The sequence below is a fragment of the Pelodiscus sinensis genome, chromosome 2 (genome assembly GCF_052426305.1).
Source record: "Pelodiscus sinensis isolate ZL-2025 chromosome 2, ASM5242630v1, whole genome shotgun sequence".
Taxonomy (NCBI): domain Eukaryota; kingdom Metazoa; phylum Chordata; order Testudines; family Trionychidae; genus Pelodiscus; species Pelodiscus sinensis.
The window spans coordinates 43,791,138-43,805,061 of NC_143053.1; the positions used below are offsets into that span (position 1 = coordinate 43,791,138).

Sequence of the window (13,924 nt, forward strand, 5' to 3'; positions counted from 1 at the left end):
GGCCGCTTCTGGTGCTGGGACAGCAGGATACCCAGCCATGTGGACCCAGCCATGTGGACCCAGCCATGTCTGGGTTCAGGCTGGGGGAGTGGCACCAGTTTGATCTGGTGTTGGCTTCAGGCCATCTCTGTCCCAACCACAGCAGGTTGGAGCTAGGGATGGGACAGCCCTGCCCTGGCTGCCTCAGGTCCTTGGATAGGTTCTAAATAGACATCGCTGCACAGCTTACAAGGAATCTGGGTTGTTACTAGAGAACAGTGTCACATTTTGCAGGAATGGCACTTCCTCTAAAGCTCTGTGGTAGCCGTGGTGAGAGTCCTGTCTTGATTCTGCAACCAATGGCTCCTCTGGTATGGGCCAGTAAGGAATTAAAGACCTAGTTCTGCGGGAAATAAAGTAGGTGGGAGACTTTAAAACCACAAGGTAATGTGCCCTGTATGGAACTTTCTATGCCCATTACAAAGAGGCCACATGAAAAATGCTCCTAAAAATGGCACTGTGTTAGTGTCCCAATATATTAATCATAAGGCGATATATAGATTAATTATTTTAAGTAGTTTAATAAACCCGGAAAGTCTGCTGGGATGACTTGCATTAAAAACTACTGTGATCTTCAGTGGAAGGAAGATAGTGCTCTCAGCCTATGGCTTTGACAATTATATCTCATTTTTGTTCATTTTTTCAGCCAGTTGGGAATAGTTTGCCACAATAAGTGTCAGCTCCAGCTGTCTGCACAGAGTGTGGTACAAAAGGAGACGATGCAGGTAACTCTCTGTTACGTTCATAGGCATAAAGAAGTTCTGAAGACATACCAGTGGTAACCATATGGGGAAAGCGATGCTGATTTGTGAATTTCATTAGAAAGCTTAGATGTCTATGCATACTGCCTTATTCACAGTTTTTTGCTGTATTGTGATTTTAAGATATAACAAGGTGTTAACAAGAAAAAAACATGTTTTCATGAAAGCCGTATACAAAATGTACCTTTGCCCTGAGCCCTTCTGTGTGTTTATTTTTCTGTAAAAGTTGGTTTCTTAAAGAAACAAACAAATTGAAGTGGCAGGAAGGGAAACTTTTTGAGAGTTAATTTTAAAACTTCTTTGATCTTAACATATTGAAGGTAAAGGGTAGTGGGGGTGGTTTGTGACAGCATAGGTGGCTCCTTACCTGTTGGGCTTCTTAGTTAAGCTGTTGTAAAAAATGGTCTGTTTTTTTCTCAAAATGAAAATATTGTTAAAAAAATTGCTACCATAAAGACTGCTTTAAACACTTTATAAAAGGCTGCAGTTCACAGCTGTGAGGTCACTGCCCCGGGATTCTATCCTAGCTATGCATTGGGATTTGCCTCCCAGATGGCGGGAGGTGAACATTTTGCTATATCCCATATGCTAGGGATATCCAGACAGTTCCAAAATGAGAAAGTGTTTTCGAGTAGCTAGAGCAGGAGAGACTGAGTTAGGCCTCCGAGTCTCATTTCAGTCTGCCATGATTCACTCTGGGGTAGATAGGTTACCTAACCTCTCTCCCCATCTGTAACTGGTGTATAATAATAATAATAATAATAATACTTAGAGTAGAGAGGGGAAACTAGCTGAGGAGGATGAGCAAAGGAGATAAGGGACATAGCAACAGGGAGATGGGAGAATGTGGAGATGCTGGAAAAATGAAAAAATCTAATGGGGGAGCAAGAGAATAGAGAAGAGAGACAACAGGCAAGAGGCACAAAGGAGACATGAACCTGGATCATTGAGTACGTGGTAAATAGCATAATGATGGGAAAGAAGCATAATGAAGAGACACAAAAAGGAAAAAAACACCCCAGAAATGTTACTTCTCTGCGTTAGGAAGGACGGGAGAGGAATGGTTGTCCTAGCACTGGCTGAAGCATCCAGAGATTCAGCAAATGCAGAGAAAAGTGAAGGTTAGAAATGTCCACAAAAGTTGTGTCAAAGAAGGGGAGGAAGAAAGGAAACCAAGGTAAGGAAAGTATTTGTTCAACAGGATGAGGAGGTAGCAGCTGCAGATATATCTGGAAGCAGTCTAACTGGGAGGAGAATGCAAGGGGTTGTATACTACTGGACAAACCAGTGCAGTGAGTACCTGTCTTCCCTTATATAGATGAGGGAGATGGTCCAGAAGCAGGACAGAGAGCCAAGTTAGATGGGGTGTGACTTTAAAGTGGAATTGTGGGTATGTGGAAAAAAGAGAAGAATGTCTGTGGCAGGCAGTACATGTGAGCACATGCTTGTGTATATACACACACGCACACACTTTTTATGATTGGAACTTCCCACCATAAAATCCAACGCACTGGGGACCTTTAGAACCTATGTACTGCACTCGGTCTTCTATAGGAAGGATTTTCTCATCTATTTTCATTTTAAAAGTCATTCCCATCCATAGTATCTAAGCACAGACGTATTATGATAATCATGTAATCAATGGAACAATGATGTTGGCAAAAGCAGAGTTGGAAAGATCTTCCAGCTTTCTTCAGCCAGGATCTCTTCCTTAGTTCTGTAACATCTGGTCAAAATGATACTCAGTCTGGCCTGTGCAATTAGTTCTTTGTTGTGCTAAACACTTGGTCAGGCTGCACCTTAAGTGGTAGGATGTGGCCATTGGGGTTCCACCTGTGTCCTGCACTCACCCTCTCTGCCTTCTTCCCCCAAGCCTCTCCTGCACTGGGCCTCTTCAAGCTCTGGGAGGGAGGAGAAATGGGGATGGGGCACAAATCAGGCAATTCATGGCGCTCCAAAAGCTGGAAGGGAGCGGGGAGGCGTAGGTAAATGTGGGGCTCCAGTGTTCTAGTGCACGAGAGGCTTGGTTGAAGGGAACAGAGAAAGGGGTGTTTAGGCTGCAGGTAGAACCTCAATCAGCTGCAGACTGCAGGGGTTGCCCACCACTGGATTTTAATCTTGCAGCCTAACTGAGACAAAGGAGGGCCACCCTTGCGGCCCACTCATTAGTCTTGGTTGCTCATCACTGCCCTATACTGACGTAATCTCTTTGCTATATTTCTATGAAAAGGTGAGGCACACCTTTAAGCATATGTATGTGAAAATGCACCATTGGTGGTTACTCGTAGGATCAAGGCAATAAACTGCCCAAGCTGATTGCAAGGTCATTTACAATTCTTTTTTATTTTTACAAAAAGTTTAACTATTTTTAGTTATCGTTCTAGTTGCTGCTTCTCTCTCTCTCTCTCTCTCTCTCTCTCTCATATATGATGATGATCCACAAAAAAAATCTAAAGCTCTTTTCCATTCCAATGCTGGATGAAAACAACTTTTTAAATGTTAATTTTTCACAAAGTGTAATCTTTTTCTGCTACCCTACTCGTGAACTAATTTCACCAGGTCTGTGTGTAGGACCTTAAGGTTGGTGAGGCGGGGCTTGGAGAAGGCAGGATCTTTGTCAATAATTTCTTCTGTCTTCCTCTTGCTTCTCCCATATTAAGACATTTCATTTGCTGCAAAAGAAATTTCAAACAAGACAAAATTCAATGATATAAACAAAAAGTCACCAGTATTCCATGCAGCTCTACGGGCTGACACACAGTTTGGTCACAGCTGCAAAGTGTGTGTCACATTGTCCCAAGGTCGATGTGGGTGTAAGCAGAGCTGCTTCCTTTCTGTACAGGACAAGCACTCCTGTGTTGTCCCAGAAGCCGATCTTAATGCCTTTGTAATGGTGTGATAATAGGCTGTAAAATAGATCATCTCCCCAAACCGGACCCTTGTGGTAAAACCATCGGGACTCCAGTTCTGAAGTCAGTTTATATATTTATACATTTTAATTTGAAAATAAATTCAGTGTGTACATTTTGGACATATAACCTGTTTTGGGGGGAAAAAATGAAAACTTGTTGCCAGGTAACTATTGCAACTGGGCACGTAGCTTTAATCCTTGCTTACTTTACCTGGCAACCATCCCTTGTCATTGGCTTGGAAAGCATTAAAGTGGATATGGTGTTTTAATAAATCCAGGCAACAGAACAGTACCTGATAGCTGCTGCATGTAATGAATCACAGAACTGAAAGACATGTTACTATTCTAATCTGGAATGTAGTGTATAACTACATAAAATTTTAAGTCAGTCTGTGTACATGATGTCACTTTCACTTGAGAAGATGTTGCTGCTTAGTTTTGCAGACCCATTAGTGCTGCACTTTCCTGGGATGTTTTATTTAACAATTTAGGGAATACTTTTGGTTTGTTTCTGTGTTTGTTTTATTTATTACTTTCCCATCAGAAATGCTCTGAGGAAACCAAGTTAGTAAATGTTCTACAAGTAAAGTAACAGTGCAGCACATGTACAGCGCTGTCCATCTCTGTTTGGATCCACTAATGTGACTGAATATTCTTCCTCACACCAACTTTACACTGCATAAATGGGAGCAGAATTAGGCCCTCTGTTGAGTCTTGTTCACAGCTACAGAATTGAATTTTATCACATATTATTCCCTGTCTGAACTTATATATGAGCCTTCATAGAAAAATGACCCAGTTAAGTGAACATAAGTACTGCTTTCCTTCTGTTTTTATAATCATAAATACCTTTTTCACACTTGACAATATTCCAAATGAAGTCAGTCAGAATTGCACCATTGATTTCCCTGGAAGACAGTTTAAGCTCACAGGTGATGTTCTGCTTGTTTTGTGCCATTTAGGAAACACCAATGGAGTACAGATTAATTGCAAGTTCCCTGCTGAGGACTCATCTGGTGTGTGGGAGTCCTCTGGCAGAGCTGTATCTTGTATCTCCCTCCTATGCACACTCTCTATCTGGGCAAACGGGTGTGTTGGGCAGGAGCATAATGCACTTCAGTAATAACTAGCTGATTAGTGATCTCTTAAACTAGGGGTGGAGAACCTTTTTTGGGGTTGGGGACTGCTAACCCACAGAAAAATCAGTCGGGGGCTGCACACAAGTGAGAAGTAAAAACAAAACACACCCTCACTGATGTGGCCCCTAACTGAGAAGCAGAAAAACACTCCCCACATTCCCCTCACATACCAGAGCCTAGGGGCACCCAGCCTAGTAAATTTTCTGTGCTCCAGCCCCGTGGGGGAGTATTGGAGGCAGTGGTGGAGCTGGAGAGCCAGTGCAGGCTCCCCAATGCTGGGGGATGCCTTGAGCCTTGGGGGCCAGGTCCAGGTAAACCGGGAGCTGCATCTGGCCCCTGGGCCAGAGTTTTCCCACCCCTGTCTCTAACGATTAGTTTTTAAAGCAGCATAGGGTTGCTCTAACATGGGCCTTAGGCTGGCCTTGGATACAATAGATAATCTGGCCCATAATCTCTAAAAATGCAAATAAAAGAATTCCTTGTGCAGTTATTTTGGAAACATGGAACCAGATTTTCCTCTCTCATACATGTGTGCTCATGTGGAGTGACCCTACTTATTACTTAAAAGAACCTGTGCCTGTTTTTATTGCCCCCTACTCCTCAGGAGATTTTAAGAACAAACTCACTTAAAAGCAGGATATAGAAAATGTTAAGACTAAAATTAAGGGGGGGGGTGGAAATCTAATCATCTAATTATCCAGGTACTCAACTGAATGACGTTCTGACATCTTTGTTCTTTGCTCATCAATGATTTATCACTGGTGTGTAAAAACACATGGAACACTGTCATGAAAAAAATTTGTTGTAGCCTGAGATTTTTGTGACATTACTAGTTATGTATCAGAACATATGGAATCACAGAACTAGAAGAGATCTTGAGAGGTCATCTAGTCCAGTCCCCTGTACTCATGGCAGGAAAATACACATCTTTGCAGGTTTGACCTAAAATGGATCCTCCCTGTCAGAAATTTAAACAAAGATTAAATCAAAATTTCAAAATATTAAAATAGGACTATTTTAAATTAAACTGATCTTTTAAAATGATCTCCTTTAGTTAAAAATGTCAAATTTTACCTTTTTTTTTGGTGTGAAATTAGACCATTTTAGAAAATTCAGAATGAAACATGAAAACATTTCATTACAGATTTTTTAAAACATTGTGGTTAAAATATCTTGTATCCCTATTGATTGTATACTGGGAACTAGTGAAAAGTTATCACTAATAAATTATCTAAAGAAAAATAGCATATACTCCTTTCCTGTAATGATGAGTGGCATTCCACAATGATCACCTAATTAATTGATACCTGTTACAAGCAATAGTAATAGGATAATTTACGTTAACACTGCAAATTATTTATAGCCTGATAGTGTGGTACTACAATTAAAATAAACCAAGCCTGCTGATTAAGATCAGAGATGAAATCTAAACTGGTTTGAATGATAGTAGAAATACGGGACTCTATAATGTCTCCATGATAATAGTCAAGAAGACTTTTGTATACAAAATACAAAAGACTGTTTTTCTGTATGCTGCCATATGTCCACTGTAATTTGTGGACATATGGACAGAGGATTCTCTCAAGTGTAATGTATAACACACAGACAAAAATAAAAGGAGCGTGAGGGCTAAAATCATAAATACTGTTTAGAGAGCAAATTAAATGTTTGTAGCAAAAACATTGGTGCATTAATTAATAGCTTTAGGTTGCTTGATGGAGCTGGCTGATAAAGACTGGGTTTTCTGATAGATTCAAAAGAAGACAATAGCCACAAATTGTTTGTGACTCTAAGTGTAAGTGCTTAGAGCTGTTTTGCTTTTTGGAAGAATGCTGTGTCTGGTCCTTTTAATAGCTGCTTGTAGGATGAGTTAATTAAGCAGTAACTATTTATAATTCTGTTGTCCTCATTGCTATCCATCCTTGCAGCCTCAAATGTAAAATCATGGTTCTTAAACTGACAGAAAGGAACAAGAAAACATAGATAGGCTCTTGGTTTTTGAAATACATTCTAAACTTGGAATTTTTTTCTGGCTACCAAGAAAATGAAACTTCTGCAGTGCAGGGATGGCTGCATATTTAGCTTTGTTTTTACTTTTAAAACAGGGGTACCCCCTTAAACTGTACCTTTGTTGGAGAAGCTAGGGCAATGCAAAACAGCTAGGTTACTGGCATTAGTCTTCCTTTAGCCACAATCCTTTCAAGGGGAAAGATTATCTAAATTCAAAGCCATGACCTCCTCAGAGAGTCAGTTGCCTGCATCCACTTTGGCAAGGACTGTACACTAAAAATGATTGGTAAGGCTACTTGAACAGAACTTAAAAAGAATGGTAAACAGGCTAACGTGTTAAACATGAGTGCGTGTCACTTCACCACATTATTTTAAAGGGCAACTTTCCTTTTTTTTTCCATGTTGAAAATGATAATGGAGAATGACACTTAAGTGAGGGAAGGACAAAAGGATGTTTATGGCAGATCGGAGCAGTTCCCTGAATATTAAGAACTCTGGAGAGATCTGCTGCTGTTAATGTGCACATAGCAACTTTCTTCCAGAGCAGAGACCCAGATTTCTCCCCCAGAGATTAATCTCCTCCTATATGAGTCATTCGAGCATGAAGAAATATTCTTTGGACATGATGCTCTAAATGGAAGCCCATACATCAAACAATGATGGTGTATTATATTGAGACATTTATAGGATTGGGGCATGCCAGCTGCGATGTGCAGCTTTAAGGGAATAAAAAATGAAAGGATTTAAGGTGGATCTGTGCAGAATACCATTTATCTGCCATTATGAATGAGAATAGATCCATGTCTTGCCTTATATAGGGTTTTTTTTTAGTGTGCGTGTTGGGGGGGAGGAGGAGGCTTGTCAATTCTTAAGTGGAGAGACTTACTCATATTTTGTCCCTTATCCTGTTTGAACTTCTTATTCCAACCTTTATGATAAAATAATAGGCTCATTGCTCCTTGAGGGATTTGCACAATCCAGGAGCATGCTCTTAGCAGGCTGCTTGTCTGTGGTGTTTCTTAGCTTGTTTTTATATTGTTATGTTAATAGCAGTCGTATTGACAATTTGGATTATTCCTGCAAGGCAGTGAACAAGTGCAATCTGTCAAGGTTTCCAGAATAAGACTCGCCAGTTGTTAATATTTACATGCAGTAATGAGTTGTTAACTTTTACTTTGGTGATATGGAGGGGAAGCAGGTTTTGTTACCAGTCTCTAAGTACCCTCTGATGGCTGCTACCAAGGAGCAGAGAGTTAAGTGGCCAAGTGAACACATCAATTGAACACTTCTGGACAGTCTGATCTTTGGGAGGGTGGGAAATCAAAGAGTGTATTTTCATTTGCCATGAAAACATAGTGGGCTGATATTCCAGAGTTAACCTATACATCGAGAGAGTCAAACTAGACTCAGTGGTCAAAGTTTTTTCTATTTTGAAAAATATTGCTGGTCTTAGACAGATTCCTAGCACTTATAATGGGGAATACTGATAGAAACAGCACTGCTTTCAAGTGCAGAAGGTGCTATTGAAGAGAACCCCATTTAGAACTATAGATATCTACATATCCCATATACTGATATACACTTAGTAAAACTTACTGTAATTAATCTATGTACTGTATTCCTAATTTACTTGCACATATATTAAAGCAGCATTATTCTGTGAGCGCACACACACAAAAATACACACAACTACAAAAGAATAATTTAATACTTATATACCTATTATACCCCTGCCAAGTTCATGGAAGCCATGTTGTGGGGTTGAGGCTCCGTCAGCTGGAAAGGCGTATGAAGGAAGTTGAAGTGATTTAAGACAGGTGCTGCCCAAAAAAAGGTAGAAAGATGACTGATACTTCAAGAGAGCAGTCTTGCATAGGGTTGTGGGAGTGAATAAAGAGTGGACAGCATGACGTGTTTAATTTCTGTTGTTCCATCTGTGATCACTTTAATCTCTCTCTATGTATAAAAGTTTATCCTGCTGCGCGACAGAATGACATCATCAGGCTCTCTGGTCGCAAGAGGGGGGTTGGTGAGCATAGCGAGCATGGGACATAGTCCCCCTAGTAACTTTTAATTCTGTTCTAGATAGATTGTCTGATATCTAGTCCTTTCTTCCAGCAAGTCTGGTTTCTACATCATTGAGGAACATGGGTAGAGTACTATGGTATTCTGTTTGAAAAATGTTTCAGATTTTGTAGTAAAGATTTGCTGCTGGTAATATTTACATAGATATACTAGGCTTGGATCTGTGCTGCATCTTAGGAGAGGTGCAGCCCTGGAGAAGTGGGACAAAAGGCCATCCTTCAATTCTCTTTGTACCACTTAGACTCAAACAGTTTGAAAGGCTGGTGTAGTCTCTAGAATAGCTTAGATTAGGGCTGTGGTTCTCAACCTATTTACCACTGTGGGCCACATACAATACTACTTGTTTGGTCCAGAGGACATCACCTACGTCACAGCTCTATGAGAACTGGGCCTCAAGCAGCCTGTGGACCGCAGGTTGAGAACCACTAGATCAGGGGCTGGTCTAATTTACAGGCTACCACTTCCTGTCAACCACTCTGTAGCCCAGAATGGCTATAATGAAGAATACTATAGCTAACTCCTTCCCTTTACATGCTTTCTGCACTGAGGGCTGCACATAGAGTTAGCACAGGGTGCATGTGCTAACCCTACACATCCCCTTGACTGAGAGAATTCTCCGCCAGGCTGTTGCAGTCCAGATACCATTCTGGACTGGGGAACAGAACTATAACTATCTTGAAGAAAAGACTTGAAATGTCAGACAGTTAGTGGCAAAATAGTACTGTACTATGCTATGAAAGACAGAAAACAATACATTAGCAAATTTATCTTAGCTACAATTATTTCACAGGGCATATGTAGTATTTCAGATTTGATGAGTGTATTTAACTTTGAAACATATTTTCTTTTTAAGCCATATAAAAAATTCTACTGATGAATAGTGTCTATCAGACAAGCTTCCATCTTGGGATATTCTATTTAACTTTGTTTCCTTGGCAGGAAATCTGAATCCTAAGAACATTTCAAAGTGTGCTTTTATGGGTGGTTGTGAAACATTTTCAACTTACATTCTACTTATCAGGAAAAGTTTTTTTCAATAAAATATCTCCTTTTAAATTCACCCCTGCCTCAGAGATGCTTTGTATTTTGGCTCATAATATACTGTCGGGAAAAATCATATGTATGTTATATGCAATACACATTGAATTGTAATATATGTCTGATAATGACTTTGTACTAAACTCCCATTCCTCCACCATTGCAATGTAACTGCTGACCTGACCCAGACAGACACTGCTTTACTTGCTTATGCAGTTGTGGGAAAACTGTAAATCTACCTTGAGTGCCTGATGCTTCAAGTTAAAATAGAATCCAGGATTTGTTTTCTTTTAGGTGATGCAGATAGGTTAACATCTTATTCCTTTTTTAATTGTTTTAACTTGTCTTTTTATGGTTGGAAACATCCTTCAGCAGCAAATATTTTATTTTTGTTTCAAGAAGAATTTTGCCTAAACATGGCTTCACTTATCAGAGAGACACATATAATGATTTTAGCAGACTGAGTTGGGGCTGACATAAGGAGAACAAATTAATAGACTTTGGTTTCAAAAAAGAACATAAGGGAATACATGTAACGCACGTCTGTTATTCTGTGCAAGTGCTATACGAAATAGAAGCTTAGCAGTAGCAGGGAGGTAGAACAGGGTGATGTTCAGTGTCAGGAAAAAAGAAAGTGAGAGCAACGAGTTATGCACTTTCCCACAAGATAGTTCTGACTTTCTGCCAAAAGGCCAGTGTCTGATCAAGTATTTTACACTGGGGCTGTTCTTTTATTTCCCATGATTCCTAGGAAGCATGTGGATTTGGGATGGTTGCAGGCAGTAGCAGAACTCAATTTCAGTATAACTCCACTGAGAGAGACTTTGATGGCTTAAATTTTCACTTTTAAAATACTAAATATAATATTTTTCGTGAATGCTTTGCAGTAAATAGCGATGGCATTTGTAATGTGCATGATTAGCATATAAAAAGAAATTTCTTACTTGAAAAGAAACCAAAACATAGGGCTTCATTGTAATAAACATAATCAAAAGGAGAGCTGCTTAGTGAAGATGTTACACCACTAATAGGAGAGCTTGTCAGGTATTTCAGCCTCCTGAGAAGTGGTAGCTAAACCAACAGAAAAAGCCCTCCCATTGAGGTAGCACTGTCTGCACTGGGAGTTAGAAAGTCATAACTCAGGATTATGGAAGCTTCAGGAGGTAGCCAAGTTAGTCTGTACAGAAAAAACAACAAATGGTCTGGTAGCACTTTATAGACTAACAAAACATGATACCATATATGGTATTGTGAGCTTTCATGGGCACAGCCCACTTCTTCAGATGACGGGATTATGGATGTCCCAGGGGAACAAGGCTGGGGCCCATTGCTCTGCACCAGAGAAGGGAAAGAGTCTTATAGGTAATTTGGATCAGGACTAGGAAAAATTGGGACTTTTTAGATGGACTCTTTGCTAACACAGAAAGGGTTAAGTTTGTTTTTACTTGGCCATAGGGCAAAGCTACATGTCCAGAACAGATGGGGATCTGGAAAGCTAATGAGATCCACCTTTCAAAGGGAAAATGAGTCCTGCAGCACCGTTCTTTGCCAGGAGGATGTGCGATGGGGCACCCAGGACCCCACCACAATCAACACCATTCACAAACTCGCAATTCAAACAAACAAAAGAATAAAAGAGAACGTCAAGAAAAACACAGATGATTAATAAAATATTTTCTACTGTATTCTGCCTCAGTTTGAAAATGTGAATTAATGGACACATCAATCAAACCCCTGAAATTCTGAAAACCTTTAATTTACTCTTATTGTAACTGAACAGCAGAAAAATAGCCTTCTACCGGAGGTACCCACTGAAATGTAATTAACCTTTTGCTTGTGGAAGAACTTCCTTGGGAAATCTCAGATGTTTATTTGGAGTTGTCAAAGGGGTGTATCTTTGATTCAGACATCCTTTCTCATCAGCATTTATTTGGTATTTGACTTAAATAAGTGCTAAAAAAAAGTCTGAAACAGTATGATTAAACATGGTGTCTCTGAGTTGCTCAATTTTTTTATTGATGTGACCAGTTATGCAGGTGATATCTAATCTTCTAGGGTAGATAACATGAATTTTTCATTTACCAAAAATACCAGCAGAAATACCTTTTCTTTTTGAGAGAACTTTTCAACCTTTTTATGTATATCACAAAGAAACAAGGGTTTCAAGGCCCAATCTTCTCTCTTCAGGTCACTTTTAAAGTTTTACATTTCCAAAAACCCAAATACTGTTATCTTTGACTCATAATTCCTTCTTAGAACAAACAAGCACCAAGCCAAATGTATTCATCCATCACACAGGTTCATTAAGATTAAAATAGACTCTGTGTGTAGCTATAATGTGAAGGGATAATTGTAAGTGATAAGAAGATATTTTCCCTAGGAAGCGGTGGATATAGGGCAGGGCGAGTGCTATTACCTGTCGGCTGTGGCCATGGTGCATGCACGGAATTGTGCTGCCCCAGGCCCCATGCTTCAATAGGACCCACGCCCTGGGCCCCGCAAAACTCTCATCTGCCCCTGTCCCTAGGGACAAGTTGTTCCATAGTTGTCCATTATGGCGTTTATTTCACCTTCTTCTGAAACACAAAGTGGCAGGTGAACCAGCCTATGGCACAGTCTAGCTCCTGGCCCCTTCCCTCTGCTTCTGCCCCACTGGAGCCCAGAGTATCCCTGCTGTGGCTGCTGGGCCCCCAGTCCTGAGCACCCAAGTGCCGCCAGGCATAGAGCACCAGGCAGATGATGCAGTCCCACCCACTAGCACCTCCCACTCCAGCCTCGAGCCTTAGGAGCACTGGCTCCAGCCACCCCCCATCTCAATGGCAAACCACCCCACCTCATCCCCAGTTTGGATGGCTGGAGAGTGGATAGGGCCACATCAGGTTGTTTGAGGAGGGCCAACCTTCCCCGGCCTATGGCATCTGCCATTAATGCTCTGAAAGCTTTTGTTGCAGGCCATTCTAGGAAACTGGTTTAAGTCAGGCTGGCAATTCCTGTGTGGTCTAACACTGACATTATTGGGAGCACCCTTAGAGTAAAAGACATTTTAATTCAATGCATCCAGAGGGGAAACAAAGCTCATTCATGTGAAGTTCTAAAGACTGTGCCTATTGGAGGTTCCTCGCCTGGGGAATACTGTTTTTGAAAGTGTACTTTAGTGTATGCCAGTTCAGAGAAACTAAGCCAATGACAGCTGAACAGCTCACTCCTCAAATAAGAGCTGCCTGAAACAAGGGGAGTTGCAGTGTCCTTTACACTTTTCTCATATTGACCAAAAAAGTTCCATTTGATTCTGCATCCTCGTTGAGGGTACATTGTGGCTGGGACTTTTGCCATCACACAGGAAAGGGGGGGGGGCTACATCCCTGTTATCCCCCTGCTTTGCATGATCAACAAAGGGTAGCGTGAGGGTCCCAACTCCTCTCTTTCTTTTCCCCATGTCCCCTATGAGCCAGCCAACACAGTTGTCTGGATGTAAGGGTTTGTGGAGACTGGAGAGTACACTGTGATCAGTCAAAGACAGCAGTGGCTTACTGCCATCTTCCCTGGTGCAAGCTGGAAGCACTGGAAAAACTATGCTTCAGGGTGGTGTTTGTGGCACATAGTGTCTGCAGGGCTCTCTGGGGTGGTGCAGTTTATACACTGTCACTTACTCAGGGCTATGAGTAAAGGCATAATCTAGCCAGAACTTAGTTTTATATTGGCTGGATTGGATTAGCAGTTGACCTTGGCTAGCTGGGAGGTGGGGGAAAGGAGGGCGAGGATGCTGTTTGTAATAACGTGAGGCCTGATCTCATAAATGCCCACTCATCTGTATGCATGCTAATCATGCGAGAAAAGATTTACAGGACTCAGCTCTCCGGAATATAGGAATATAAAAAATCATTCTTGTCTCCAGAGTTTAATTGTTTCCCAGAGGCCTGCTATATTACACCTCACAATTC

At 40.9% G+C, this 13,924-nt stretch overlaps 1 long non-coding RNA gene across 2 annotated transcripts in view; it reads left to right on the plus strand.

Annotated features, from left to right (window-relative positions):
* The window catches only part of LOC149525251 (uncharacterized), a 70,788-nt gene that overhangs the window by 40,062 nt on the left and 16,802 nt on the right, over positions 1-13,924 (plus strand). Inside the window, exon 4 of one of the 2 annotated variants that reach the window (XR_016348605.1) lies at positions 11,439-11,668. The exons of the other annotated variant lie outside the window; for it this stretch is intronic. This is a non-coding gene — a long non-coding RNA (uncharacterized LOC149525251). Of the gene's footprint in view, positions 1-11,438; positions 11,669-13,924 lie in introns of those variants that run through there. 2 annotated transcript variants of the gene reach the window in all.